Below are 13,377 nucleotides of genomic sequence, written 5' to 3'. Positions count from 1 at the left end.
ATTATCTATAAAAAGGTTCTTCACATTTTCTTTATCTGAATATTTTTCTACCTCCATTATACTTTCTGAGCTTCCCACTCCATGACAAAAAAGTGTGATGCCCTTCATAAAAGTCAATAGGAGATACGGAGAGACTGTCTAAGAGACATCCCTTGGAGAAATTAAAACTGTCAGGAGCAGTTTACAGTCAGCTTGGTTTGTGGAGAGCGATGGCTCTCCAGGTGATAAGCAGGCAATCATGGTTGGACTCTGAAGAGGGCTCCTGTTCCTGCTTTGGCGCAGGCTCAGATGCCCTCTGGTTTTGCATCTGCCCTTGATGCATCCCATGGGAAAGGGAGGGGAGGCCGTGCATGTACACGTCAGGAGAGAGCGAGTCTAAAGATTGTTTACTTCAGAATAAACAGCACCAACCAATACCAGCAGCACATGTGGCACTGCGTTCCTGGGACACCTGCAAGTACTCTGAATGCCTTTGTGGTCTGATGCCAAGATGTTTCCTCCTGTAGGACAGCCATGTTCAGAAGGTGGTTCTAAATCCCTTTTTCTCAGAAGGATGTGTTGGGGGTTTTTTTGCACAAGGGATGCATTTCAGGTAAGAGGGGTGTTGAGAGGATGGGTCTTAGAGAGAGATGCAGTCAGGGGCAGGGCAAGGAGGGATGTGGGTCTGCTAACAAATGCCTGAGCTGCTATTGAACAGTCCTTGGGCTTCCCAGTGCCTTAGCAGAATCAAATGGAAAGGTCTGTGAGATTTAATAATTGAAAAGCAAACCTATTAAAGCTAAAGCAGTGTGATGAAAGCAGCAATCAATTCAGACACTAGAGAATTTACATAACTTTTAAAGAAACAATTGTTTGGCTTTAGTTATGTTTTCCACACAATCTAGCAATCACAGACTGTTATATATTCCTCCGCAATCTTATTTTTCTTTAAAGATGTTTTAAGTTGCTACTTTCCCTTTAAAACACTCTCCGTACAGGGAATAGTACCTTCAGATGCCAAAAGGCTGGTATGTACAAGGGTATGTACTGTGCCTGCAGAGCATCCTGCTTGTGGATAGGGCACATGGGCACGGAGACCTCGATGAAGTCTCACACAGCACTGAGCTATTCTTGAAGAAGATTGAAATAGCTTTGCTGGCCACAGAGGTCACCAGGGGAGTCTAATCAGCATCATCACAACGTTGTCCTGGTCTGGCAAAGTGCTGAGACACATGGTGAACTGCTTTTCACTTGAAATGCACGTACCACTTTGGCTGGTTTTGGTGCCTGAATCTGTGAGTCACTCTTCATCTCTTCCAAAACGTCTCTCTCCTGAAGGAGTTCAGTCCTGTGTATCCATGGCCTGATCTGATTATACAGCAGTGGAAACAACCACATATCAGTGGCTTCATAAGCAACTCTTATGAAAAAAATGACCCTGTGCATCTGAAAAAGTCAGGGATTTTCTCAATGTATTTGGAGAAAAAATTGCTATTGGAGGGTCAAAAAGAATTTGAGACTGGAAGAAGTTCATGTTAATAATCGGAAAGTCAAATGTCTGGTTATCTGCCTGGCCTGCTACATGTTAGAAGTAGCGATAAGCAATTGTGTTGCAAAACCAGGAAAAACTCCTTTGCTTTTTGCTGCCTTAAAAGAAATTGTTGCGTGAGAGTCATGCTGTTATTCTTGGCAGACCGTTGCAGCTCAGCTCAGTGAACTTCAAGAAACGGAAATACAAGGATATGGGGCACCTGACAGGAAAGCCGCTTTCCCCTCTTCCCATTGCCTTACGGAGACAAATCCACAGCAGTTACCTCCTCCTGTTCACTCTTTTGAGCAATCTACAGACTCAGCACTGTTACATGACCTTCTAACCACATATGCACAACAAAGGATTGCTCGATGCTTTACAGATGCATTTCCCCTTCGAAATAATAGTTCCACTCAGAAAGAAAAACAGTGTAGTTTCCCTTGTCTGTATTTTTTTTTAATAGTAAGAGACTTCTCTCACTCTATCTTAACATTTTGTGTAGGTTGTTAGTTGTTTTTAATTGGAAACAAAACAGAATAAACCCGCAAGTTTGATCTTAACATCAATATGCTCACACTGTAAAGACATTTCTTGAGTCCCTGGCCACTCTCCTCTTACTTTAGCAGCCAAAGATCTGGCCCTGGCATGAAGATCTATTCTGCAGCCTGTTTGATCCCACCTCCTATCAGATACAGGGTAAGAAACAATCCTTTCCTTAGCTCTCATTAATTAGCCTAAAAGCTATTTGTTAACCACTGATGATTTAAAAGCCAGATTTCAGCTGTTACACATGATGTTGTAACTCACACTTGATGCACATTAATAACTCAAATAGGAAATTCATCAAAGACTGAAACAATTCCTAGCCAGCAGTTATCTTTCCCTGGAAACCAAAACGACATAGTGATAGATGTGGTCTCCTGTAAAATTCAAATAACAGAATTTTTAAATATTCACTAGTTCATTGGGCAACTTTACAGAAGAACTGTAACTTTGAACTCTGACTGGTAACTTCGAACTCTGACTGGTAAGTCTTTGAGTTGTGAATTGTGTAGAACTCAGTTGCAGCCTGGAAAGGTTTACATTTCTTGATTATTCATAGCTTATCATTTAGACAACTGGAATCATTGCACTTCTCTAAGAATGGTAATTGGATTCTAGATTGCATTATTTTGCTGTGTTTAGCAAAGAGAGAATTGGTATCCTGCTCTCTGCATGCTGTTCAGTATGCACCGGATCATTAATGTGAAATACTGCACAGCTGGTTTGCAATTCATCTTTAAGATGAACTGCAGTTCCTTAATGGTCTTGAACTTTTAGTTTAAGGAAATAAATAATATAAATCCTTCAATGTAGGGCAGAGGGGAGGACCCAAAAGTGCCCATTCCTGGCAGCAGGGTTATAAAAAACTCTGCCTGAAAATGCCTTCCTTCGTATTAGACATTACTTATTTCCTGACATCATTTCTTGGAGTGGATTAATTGCCAGCAGCCAAATATTTTGCACAACACAGAGGGTGCCAAGGAATTATCTGAGCATATACGTCTGTATCCCTGAAAGTGGCCAATATAACTTAGAAATGCCACCCAAACTTCTCAGGCTAAAGTGACACCATAATATCACATTAATGCCAGTTTTCCTTTTTTTTTTTTGTATGAAATTCTCACTTCTTTATAGCCATGTTCTTGTTTGCTGTATATTAGGGTCATATTTCAGAGCAGTAGGCAATAAACTGTTTTGGAGTTTAATTATTTTCCCTCTATTAGAACAGCCCACTGGAAAATCCTGACTCATGACCAACACTTCAGTGGGGGGTGTCAGTTAAATTTCTGCAGAGGCCATAAAAAATACCAGCAATTTACTGTTTGCACAAAATCTTTCTATACATTGCTTCCTATTATTGGTGTCTGATTGCACTATCATCGATGATGACAAAAAAATCTCACAATTATTTCAATAGGAGAGAAAATTAAAAGTAATCTGTTTAATGTGTTGCAAGTCTCAAGAAAAGCAATTGTCAGGGTCAGTGTGAAGGATCACCAGTATCTTCATATTCCCGGCGAAGTGTAACAACCTGTGACTGGGATGTCAGTAAGAGGTGCAGGTTCTCTTGGGAGACAGGTTTGTAATGCATCCCCTAACAGGAGAACAGGGTCAGTCAATTAAATGAAAAGAATGGCACATTTAAAAGACGGGAAAATCTCTCTTTTCATATAGGTTAGCCTAGACTGTCAAATCCATCTCACAGAGTCATCAGGTCAAATATTATGGCTGGATATTTAAAGAGTTTGGAACACAACCTGCCAATTCCTATTGCTGTGCAATGGTAATTAGACGCTGTCCTGATGGGCTTCAGGTTCCAGGAAAGACGAAGTTCTTCCTTTGAACTACACTGTGCACTTGGCAAGTTTCAATATAGTTACAAGGACCAAGATGGAACAATTCTCAAAGGTCAAAACTATAGTAACAAAGTATAGTAACATTCCTGTTCCTACTGATTCCCCACGGGAGCTCAGCGGTGACCCTGAAATTTTCCCCCATTGTGTTAAGAATATGAGTTAGGCACATGAAATTGAAACTCTGTGGGAAATCTTGTGCTTTGTGGAAAAATTATTGAAGGGAGAAAACCCAAAATTTAAGAAGCACAGGGAGAGGAGCACAGGCTTCAGGCCAGAGGCTTCAGCCAGTATAGCCCAAGGAGGGATGAGTAGACTGAAGCACAAAGATGCAGCTGAAGGGCAGGGTCCCCTCTAACCCAAAATATATTAGGGCTGGATTCTGGAGGTCAGTGGTTGAAGAGCACATCTAAGCCCCTGCACCACTACAGTATATCTGTCAATCCCCTAGCATGCAATTCAGTGAGTGTTTTTCTTAAACAGTTTGGTGTGCACTGTTGGATAGGTGTTACGTTACCGGGCACGTTCCCGTAAAACTTCTATTGTGCCACTTTTCTGGTGTTACTAACAATAACATTGTTGGAAAAGCTTTGTTTCTTCTTAATGTAAGAAAATAAGTATATAACAAGGGTAAACCACAAAGTATAGTCTGCTTTATGCTCCAATCTCTATAACTCAAATCAGAGCATGAGTGGGGAAAAAGCATTTTTGAGGAAGAAAATTACACAGAATGAGGTGCAGAGGCACCATGAAACACGTTGCCCATTCAAGAAAAGAAGTGGCTACTTGGTATGCAGACTGACTACCAAAGAGGAAAGAATGGAATGGGTGATACTATCTGAAGACACAGTGGTAGCCTTGGGTGTGGTTTTGGCTTTATTATAGGTTTTTATTATGGGGACGTCTTTATATGGCTGAAGAGTCTTCATTATTAATAACCCATATCACAGAGAATGGGGCCAGATGGGACTCCATGCAAGAGATCATTTAGATAATTTCCCTGACGTGCTACATGGTGACCCACACCTCTATTTTTGCTGCCAGATTTTTGACTACCCTGTTCATAAACTCCTGCAGTGATGGAGACTCCCCCTTAAGCCAGTTTTTCAGAGTACTCACCTCCTTTTCATCAAAAGTGTTTCACAGTGACCTACCGCAGTCTTTATTACTGCATGTGAAACCCACCACATCTTCCTGTACAAACCATGGACATGGAGAGAAGATTGTTCCAACCCTCTTCATGTGAGGATGACAAAGTCTAATTTGGATTTTGAATGCCAGGCTGAGTTTTCAGCCTTTCATGTATAAAATCGTCTATTCCATTTGTAAGTGCACCGAATCCAATTTGCCATCGTTAAGTCACATGTAATTCACTATGTCATTTTAGGATATCTCCTTTCAGATTACAACTGTATCTGAAATATGTGGGTGTTCGGTAACCAAACACTGAAAAAGCCAAAGCAAACAAGACCTGAAAGGCTGTGCTGTGAGACTCGTAACGTAGGGGAATGTGCTGGTCTGGAGTTCACTGTAGAAGACAGCAAGCTGGAAGAGGTGCTGTGATAGAGGCATTTTCTCCACTAAATTTTCAAATCGCTGTGACAAGACATTCAGATTTGTGAAAGGATGATTATAGATCTCTCAAGGTGTCAGTGAAAAGAAATCTTTCTATGCACACCTTGAGGGTATTTGCATAAGATAGGAAATCACTCTGCAACGGTAAAAAAGTGCTGAGAAAGTTGTCGGGTTTTTACTGCTGTTTTGTGCTCCACCCCCGCTATGAGTTTTCCGTAGCACTGTGGCCTGCATACCTTTCTTTCCATTCATTCAGCCGTAACCTATTCGAACATCCAGAGGAAGGAATCTTCTAGGGGCACCTCTTAGTCCTGTAACAAGAAACCTGACCAGTCAGTTCCTACGGGATACAGAATAACTTCTTTCTCACAGTAAAATCCAAACCATTCTGCACTGCAGTGGGTTTGTGTGGCGAGGTTTTGGTAGTGGGGGGGCTACAGGGGTGGCTTCTGTGAGAAGGTGCCAGAAGCTTCCCCTGTGTCACACGGAGCCACGAGATGGACACGCCGCTGGGATGGACACACGGCTGGGATGGCCCCGCCGCTGGGATGGACACACGGCTGGGATGGACGGACCCGCGCTGGGATGGCCCCGCCGCTGGGATGGACACACGGCTGGGATGGCCCCGCCGCTGGGATGGACCCGCGCTGGGATGGACCCGCGCTGGGACGGCCCCGCCGGCGGCCCAGGCCGAGCCCATCAGCGCCGGCGGCAGCGCCTCTGAGAGAACGTATTGAAGAAGCGGGAACAACCCGCACAGCAACTTGCAGCGGGAGAGGAGCGAGCTGTGTGGGAGCCGCGGCCCTGCAGCCCCCGGGCAGCGCCGGAGGGGCCGGAGCCGCTCCCGGCCCGGAGCAGAGATTCCCCCCCAGCCCGCGGCGCCCCCGGCCCGCGGAGCCCCCGGGGGAGCAGCTCCCCCCCCGCAGCCCGGGCAGGGCCCCCCCCGGGGCAGGGGGTGCCCGCAGGGGGCTGTGACCCGCGGGCAGCGGCGCCGGGGCAGCTCCGGGCAGGGCCTGTGGCCCCGCGGGGAGGAGCCCGGGCTGGGGCCGGGCTGGGGCAGGGCCTGTGCCCCCGGGGGCGGGGGGGCTGGGGCCGGCTGGGCCGGGGGGGCTGCGCCCGCGGGGGGGACACGCTGCGGCAGGGAAAGAGAGGAACGAGGAGCGGGGGAGACAAGGAGCGAGAAGCTGAGCGCGGCCCTCAGTGCCCGTAGCCCTGTGCTGCTGCTGGGAGGGGGCAGGGACGGGCAGGAGCCGAGCTGCGCCCGGGGAGAAGGGAGCGCTGCGGAAGGTGCTTTGAGGGTCGGGTTTATTTCTCACTGGCCCGCTCTGACTTTCCCTGGGGCAGACCTGGGTTGTGCCTGTGACGGTCACTGGGGAGCGATCTCTCCCTGCCCCCACCCCGACCCACGGGCCTGTCGTTACATTCTCTGCCCCCTGCCCGGCTGAGGAGGGCAGGGACAGAGCGGGCAGGGGGGCACCTGCCCTCCGGCATGGCCAGCCCGCCGCAGGTGATACACTGTAAAATGCGACTATTGGTATAACACCATGTCACAAACTGTTCACAAGTCAGGAGACAGGCAGGCACCTCTCCTGCCAGCTGCTAACACCCTGCTTAATCCCTTGGTTCTGCCTGGAGCTGGCACTTTCAATAACATCTTTCAAAGAAAGAGGCCAGGAGGGATCATTGTGATTTAGAAAGCTGTGAGAAAGTGATTTAGGTGGCCTTGCCAAGTTCAAAGTCCTGGTACTAACCATGGGTAATCGGTGTGTCAGCATATATTGCTGTACTTAGATTGCATTTAGGTACTGCAGTTAGGGTGTTCTCAGACGTTCACTAGCAAAGACAGAGCTAGTAGCTGCCCCAGACCCGGCACTTCTGGGTCTAGAGCTATTTTAGACTTGCAGACTGTGGTTTATGGCAGTGTACCAAGGCCTCAGGGTTGAGAGTAGATGCCTGCGCTTTGTGTTGATAGTTTGGGGAGGGAGACAGCCAGCGTGGGGAAAGGGAGAGGAGAGGCTGAACTGCAACATGAGAAAAGGGAAAACACCCAAACAGCCAGTCCTAACACAGGCAGCTACTGCCAGCAGAGCCCATACCTGTAAAGCGGGAACCGGCGGACTGTGACACCTTGCCCATGAAATGGCTCCTTCCAGCTTAATGTTTTATCTGAGGAAAAACCACTATTAGACATGTGCATTGACCTTTACTTATTTGCTGTGCAAAGGCAGGGCATAGACCTACAAGCCACTGTCTATCAGAAGCAGGAGCAAACAGCACATTCCAGGAGCTCTGGACCACTGTGCACTGGAGGAGCCAGGAGTATGTTGAGCATCATGAAGCCATATGGTGGTCCAAGCCCACTAACTGCAGAATGAACAACAGAGCAGCTCAGCAGCTGACTTTGTGAGTCTGTAGTCACCAGCACTTGCCGAGAACTAATGCCATATTTCCATGACCTTCAGCTTGTATGGCCGCTAAGAAGGGATTCCATTTGTGTTTTCATCCTAGTCATTTGCTTCCTTTGTCCTTCATGATACCTCCTCTCTTTCCTCAGACTGCCATAGGTGCTCACAAAGGATCACAAGTCCATAAACACAGTGAGATGAGCTGGAGTTTAGATCAGGGGGAAAAAAGGAAGTACAGAGATACAATACGTATAAGTGAGAGACAAGACCTGTTCATGAGCAGAACCATGGCTTGTCCCTTCTTCAGTTGCTTAGACACTGGGGGTATAGCCATTACGGACCACTGGTTACATGTCATAACATCAAGTCAGGTTAGAACCTGGGATGGTGTCATCTCCTTCCTCTGCGCTGGTTTCCAATGAAGGGGGCCACTGTCTGTCAACTGTAGCCTGAATATCTGCCCAGACACATCCAATAATTTGGACAGGGAATTATCACTGGAAGCACAAGCAGTACATCATTCCCACAGCACTTGAGGAACAGTGCCCAGATGAAATCTCACCTTTACTATGGGCAGTTTTGCCTCTCTGGAAGGTAGCTTGACTTGCCCACCTAAAATAGAGGCCCTGATGATGAGCTGGCTGCTTTCAGTCATCACATCACCCAGAAACAGTGACCTAATGAAACCCTAGGGCTGATTGCAACTGGTTTTTTAAAAATATATATTTTACTTGAAAATGTGAAAAAACTTGTTAATTCCTAATTCTTAATTTTTATTAAAGAAGATATTGACATAGTTTCTTTTGACCTTTTTAAAATTAAATTTTTAATCTCACTTTTGGCTTCCGTATTGTTATTGAAAGTTCAAGCGTTAAGGTATTTTTTGTTTCCTTGAAGACAGAAAATACAGGAATCAAAGCTGAAACAAAATATTTGAAAACAGTTAAAATATTTCCAATTGTTCAGCTATTATTGATCATCATAATTCTCATAGTTTAAAATTTTCGCTTTACACTATGATAGGTTGATGTCTGCATTATTCTCCCTCTCCTTTTTCTTTTGCAGTACAGGCAAACCAGTTCGTCTGCCTAACTCAGCTGGAAAGTCTGTGGCTTCTTTTTAAACAGATTAAATATCTTCAATAGACCTGTAATTTCCAACTCGAGCTTCTTATGTATTGTCTGCAATTTCATATTGTCCACAGCAGTGATCTTTGCATCATTAGAGCAGCGGGAAGCCTGGAGAACAGAGAGCTGCACATATTTTATCCTTTCCTTTTCAGGATTTCTGCCATTTAATGCTGCATTGCTTTCAGCCTGCCTTTTCTATCTTTAAGCATAATAGTCCTGAACAATTAGGAAGGGCATGCATATTTATTGGGGTCTTTAACTGTGTATTAGTCTGTAGGGAGGAAAAAAAATGATGGAATTCCGCGTATTATCTGATGGAAACTGCCCTGACACCTGGAAGGGATAGCTGATCCCCATTCTCTCGGCAATAATCCCAATTTCCTTGGAGTGTTAATACATTACTCAGTTTAAGGCAGTTATTTTGGAAAGGTGTGAGGCACACAGCCACTGTCAAACTACGTGAATAACCTGGGAAAAAAAAAGCTTGTATGCCTGAAAGCTTGTTTGATTTATCCCCCAACTGTATCAGTTAGTCTCATAAAAGATATTACCTCTCCCCACAAATCATACTTTGCTCATTGGAGCATTACATGGCATACTTAATTATTGTAAGCACACTGGGGATGCTGGATTAAAAAGCCTACAGACATTTAAAGTAGGATTAATGTCTTTGCATAACAGGGGAAACTGATGTAACTTCCATGCCACTGAGAAGCAAATTTGCAATGGAAATAATGCTATTTTAATGCCAAAAAAGTTTGAAAGTCTGCTTGGTTTGTGGAAACATTCTGCTTTCTACATTTTTCTCAGCTTCAAGGTTCTGGAGTCTTGTACAGAAATCATATAATAATTGGATTTTCAGACTGGTTTCCTAAAGAAATGAGGCTTTATGTATTCCTGCAGTCTATCTATCAGTCTCTCTGCTTCTCCTTAACTTTTGAATCTACTAGCCAATTTCAACCAAATTTTGGATAAGGATGGAGGTCTGAAAGATATTATGTTCCTAAAGTTGTGCAGAAATTGGGAGCTGAGTAGAATAGAAAGACTTAAATTACAGCTCAGTGAGACAGAGGCAAATGACTCGGGCATTATAGGTAGTGCCCGTCAGCAGTCGGTCACGCTGTGAGCGTGCAGAGCCAACCTGCACACCTGCGGCTGCGTTAGCCCAGCCCAACCCCCTCCAGTCTGCCCTGGAAATGGGGGGGAGGTGGGACTTGTGGACCAGGAAGGATTTGGGGGACAGAGGACACAAGTTATTATGCAAATGGAGTTAGTTAGTTGTGCTGTTTCTGACACAGCTTTTTCTTTGTCTATTTTGAGATGCTTATGTTGTCTGTAAATAGTGATTGTCACTGTTCAGAATATCTGAACTGAATCGTGCAGCCTCCATCCTTGGAGGTTTTCAAGACCAAACTGGATAAAACCCTGAGCAAACTCATCTGACCCACAGCTGACCCTGCTTTGAGCAACAGGTTGGGCTAGAGACCTCCTGAGGTCCCTTCCAACCTGAATCATCCTGTAATCCTATGAACCTAGGAAGGCAGGTTTGCCTTACTGTGTTACCAAAAGCAGAGCATGGACAGGCTCAACTGGCCCAGTTTTTGTCACCTGTCAACTACCTTATGAAAGGCCTGTAGGATTTTTCAATACAAAAGGAGGCATTACTGATGCTTAATATTTATAATGTGCTAATAGCCAGAAATGCTAGCAAAGGTCAGAGACAAAGAATGAAGGTAATTTAATGACTAGATCATTAACCTACGACCCATGTAATCAGAGTTCATTAGAGTCTTCCTATATAAGTTGATACAAGTAACAGTGAATGGGAGTCATCTCACATAATCTTAGCCCTTCAGAGATTAGGTAGCTAATTTAATCTGGCTCTTTAGATGCCCTTATGGGTCAACAGAGGGATGAAGATCTCAAAGCCAGTTCCTGTAACATGTTCTGCTGGGGTGGGCTTTTCCCTTCCCTTGACAGAGAAGGGAGAGATAATAGCATTCTGTGGTTTCAAGATGGGTTGTGCAGATAAATCCATCCTGGACTGTAAAATGCTCAGATTCTGTCTAAGCACTTTTGATAAGTAATTACCCTGGTTGCGCGTGTGTGTGTGTGCGTGCGTGTGTGTCTTTCTGTGTCTCTGTGTGTGTGTGTGTCTGTGTGTGTGTGTCTGTGTGATTGTAGCGCATATGAAGGGAACAGGTTCTCACAAAGTTTTAAGTATAGGTGAGTGAACATGATACTGAAACACACAATGGTAACTTGTTAAAGATAAATTTCATCAAAAGAGATGCTATTCAACTTTAAATTATTTCCTTCCTCCTGGCACACCCATTCAGCCTCATCCCCTAGACAGCTAGAAATAAGTAAATGAATACAAGATAAACAGAAAGTTGATTAATTTGGATGAATTAAAACAAAAAAACTATGTACACACCCTCCATCCTGTTTCAGCTGGAACAGAGTTAATTTTCTTCTCAGTAGCTGGTGCAGTGCTGTGTTTCGGATTTAGTATGGGAACAGTGTTGGTAACACACTGATGTTTTGGTTGTTGCTGAGCAATGTTTACACCAAGTCAGGAGCTTTTCAGCTTTTCACACTGCCCTGCCAGTGAGCAGGCTGGGGGTGCACAAGAAGCTGGGAGGGGACACAGCCCGGACAGCTGACCCCAGCTGACCACAGGGACATTCCAGACCATATGCTGCCACACTGAACAATGAAACTGTGGGGAGCTGGCTGGGGGGTGGCAGCCTGCTGCTCAGGGACTGGCTGGGCATTGGTCAGTGGGTGGTGAGCAATTGCACTGTATGTTACAATTTGTATATTCTGTCGTCGTTATTATTATTTTCCCCTCCTTTTCTGTCCTATTACACTGTCTTTGTCTCAACCCTCGAGTTCTACCTTTTTTCCAATTCTCTCCGCCATCCCACTGCAGAGGAGTGAGTGGATGGCTGTGTGGTGTTCAGGTGCTTGCCAGGTTAAACCACAACACCCTTAAACTCACAAAAAACCAATACCCCCCCCTAAAAAAAAAGACACAAAATCCCTGGTAAGCAAGTCTGGTGTTCCAGGTCTGCCTTAGAAATAGCTGGCTTCTGTTTACTGATGTTCACCTCTGGGGAGGAGGAGAACCAATCCTAGAGAAGAAGGAATGAGGGGAATGAGGAACATTAAGTTGATATAGACTTTCATGCTCTGGCTGGTCCCAGCAACACAAATGAGTGATAAGAAATTCTGCTGAGAATGTCTAAAGTAGCTCCTGGCTTTCATTAATTCTCTCCATTGATTCCTAGCTTAGAAAACCCAGCATCTACCAAACTTCACTGTATTCCCAAGAGGACACTTGTTTCTGAATGACCTGCGTTGCTAGAAAGTCAGCTGCCATGAAATAAGATGGGCATACTTCCATGTAATCCAGCTCCTGTTGTGAGAGAAGCCAGGGTCTTTCGAGTACCGAGCCATAGCAGCAGTAAAAGTCAGCCTAGTTCAACACATGATTTTCTAATAAGCAGCACAGCACTTGATAGGCAAAAAGAGGGATTTCTTCAGAGATGTCTCTCCCCCAGTAGTTTATAGGTGCATGAGGATTCAGTGTGTTGTGGTTTAACCCCAGCTGGCGATTGAACCTCACACAGCCACTCACTCACCCCCCTGGCATCGGGATGGGAGGGAGAATTGGAAAAGTAAAAATGATAAAACTCATGGGTTGAGATGAAGACAGTTTAATAGGTAAAGCAAAAGCTGTGCACACAAGCAAAGCAAAGCAAGGAATTATTTCACTACTTCCCACGGGCAGGCAGGTGCTCAGCCACCCCCAGGAAAGCAGGGCTCCGTCATGCATAATGGTTACTTGGGAAGACAAATGCCACCACTCCAAATGTTCCCCCCATTCCTTCTCCCCCCAGCTTTATATGCTGAGCATGATGCCATATGGTATGGGATACTCCTTGGGTCAGTTGGGGTCAGCTGTCCCAGCTGTGTCCCCTCCCAGCTCCTTGTGCCCCCCCAGCCTGCTCGCTGGTGGGGTGGGGTGAGGAGCAGAAAAGCCCTTGGCTCTGTGCCAGCGCTGCTCAGCAATAGCTAAAACACCCCTGCGTTATCAACACTATTGTCAGCACAAACCCAAAGCACAGCCCCATACAATCTACTATGAAGAAATTTAACTCCATCCCAGCCAAAACCAGAACATTCTCCACCACAGCCACAGTCCCTTCACCTTTAATTTGCAGTAAGGCAAACAAGTCCCACGGCAAGCACATGGCAAGCACAGGAGCCTGTCCAGTACAGCAGTACAACAAACAGCTAAAGCAAAAAGCAGCCACTAACAAGCACAATGAGCTTTCAGAAAAGCTATGATAAAG

The sequence above is a fragment of the Falco cherrug genome, chromosome 3, assembly GCF_023634085.1.
Source record: "Falco cherrug isolate bFalChe1 chromosome 3, bFalChe1.pri, whole genome shotgun sequence".
Taxonomy (NCBI): domain Eukaryota; kingdom Metazoa; phylum Chordata; class Aves; order Falconiformes; family Falconidae; genus Falco; species Falco cherrug.
Note: the sequence above shows the minus strand (reverse complement) of the source record.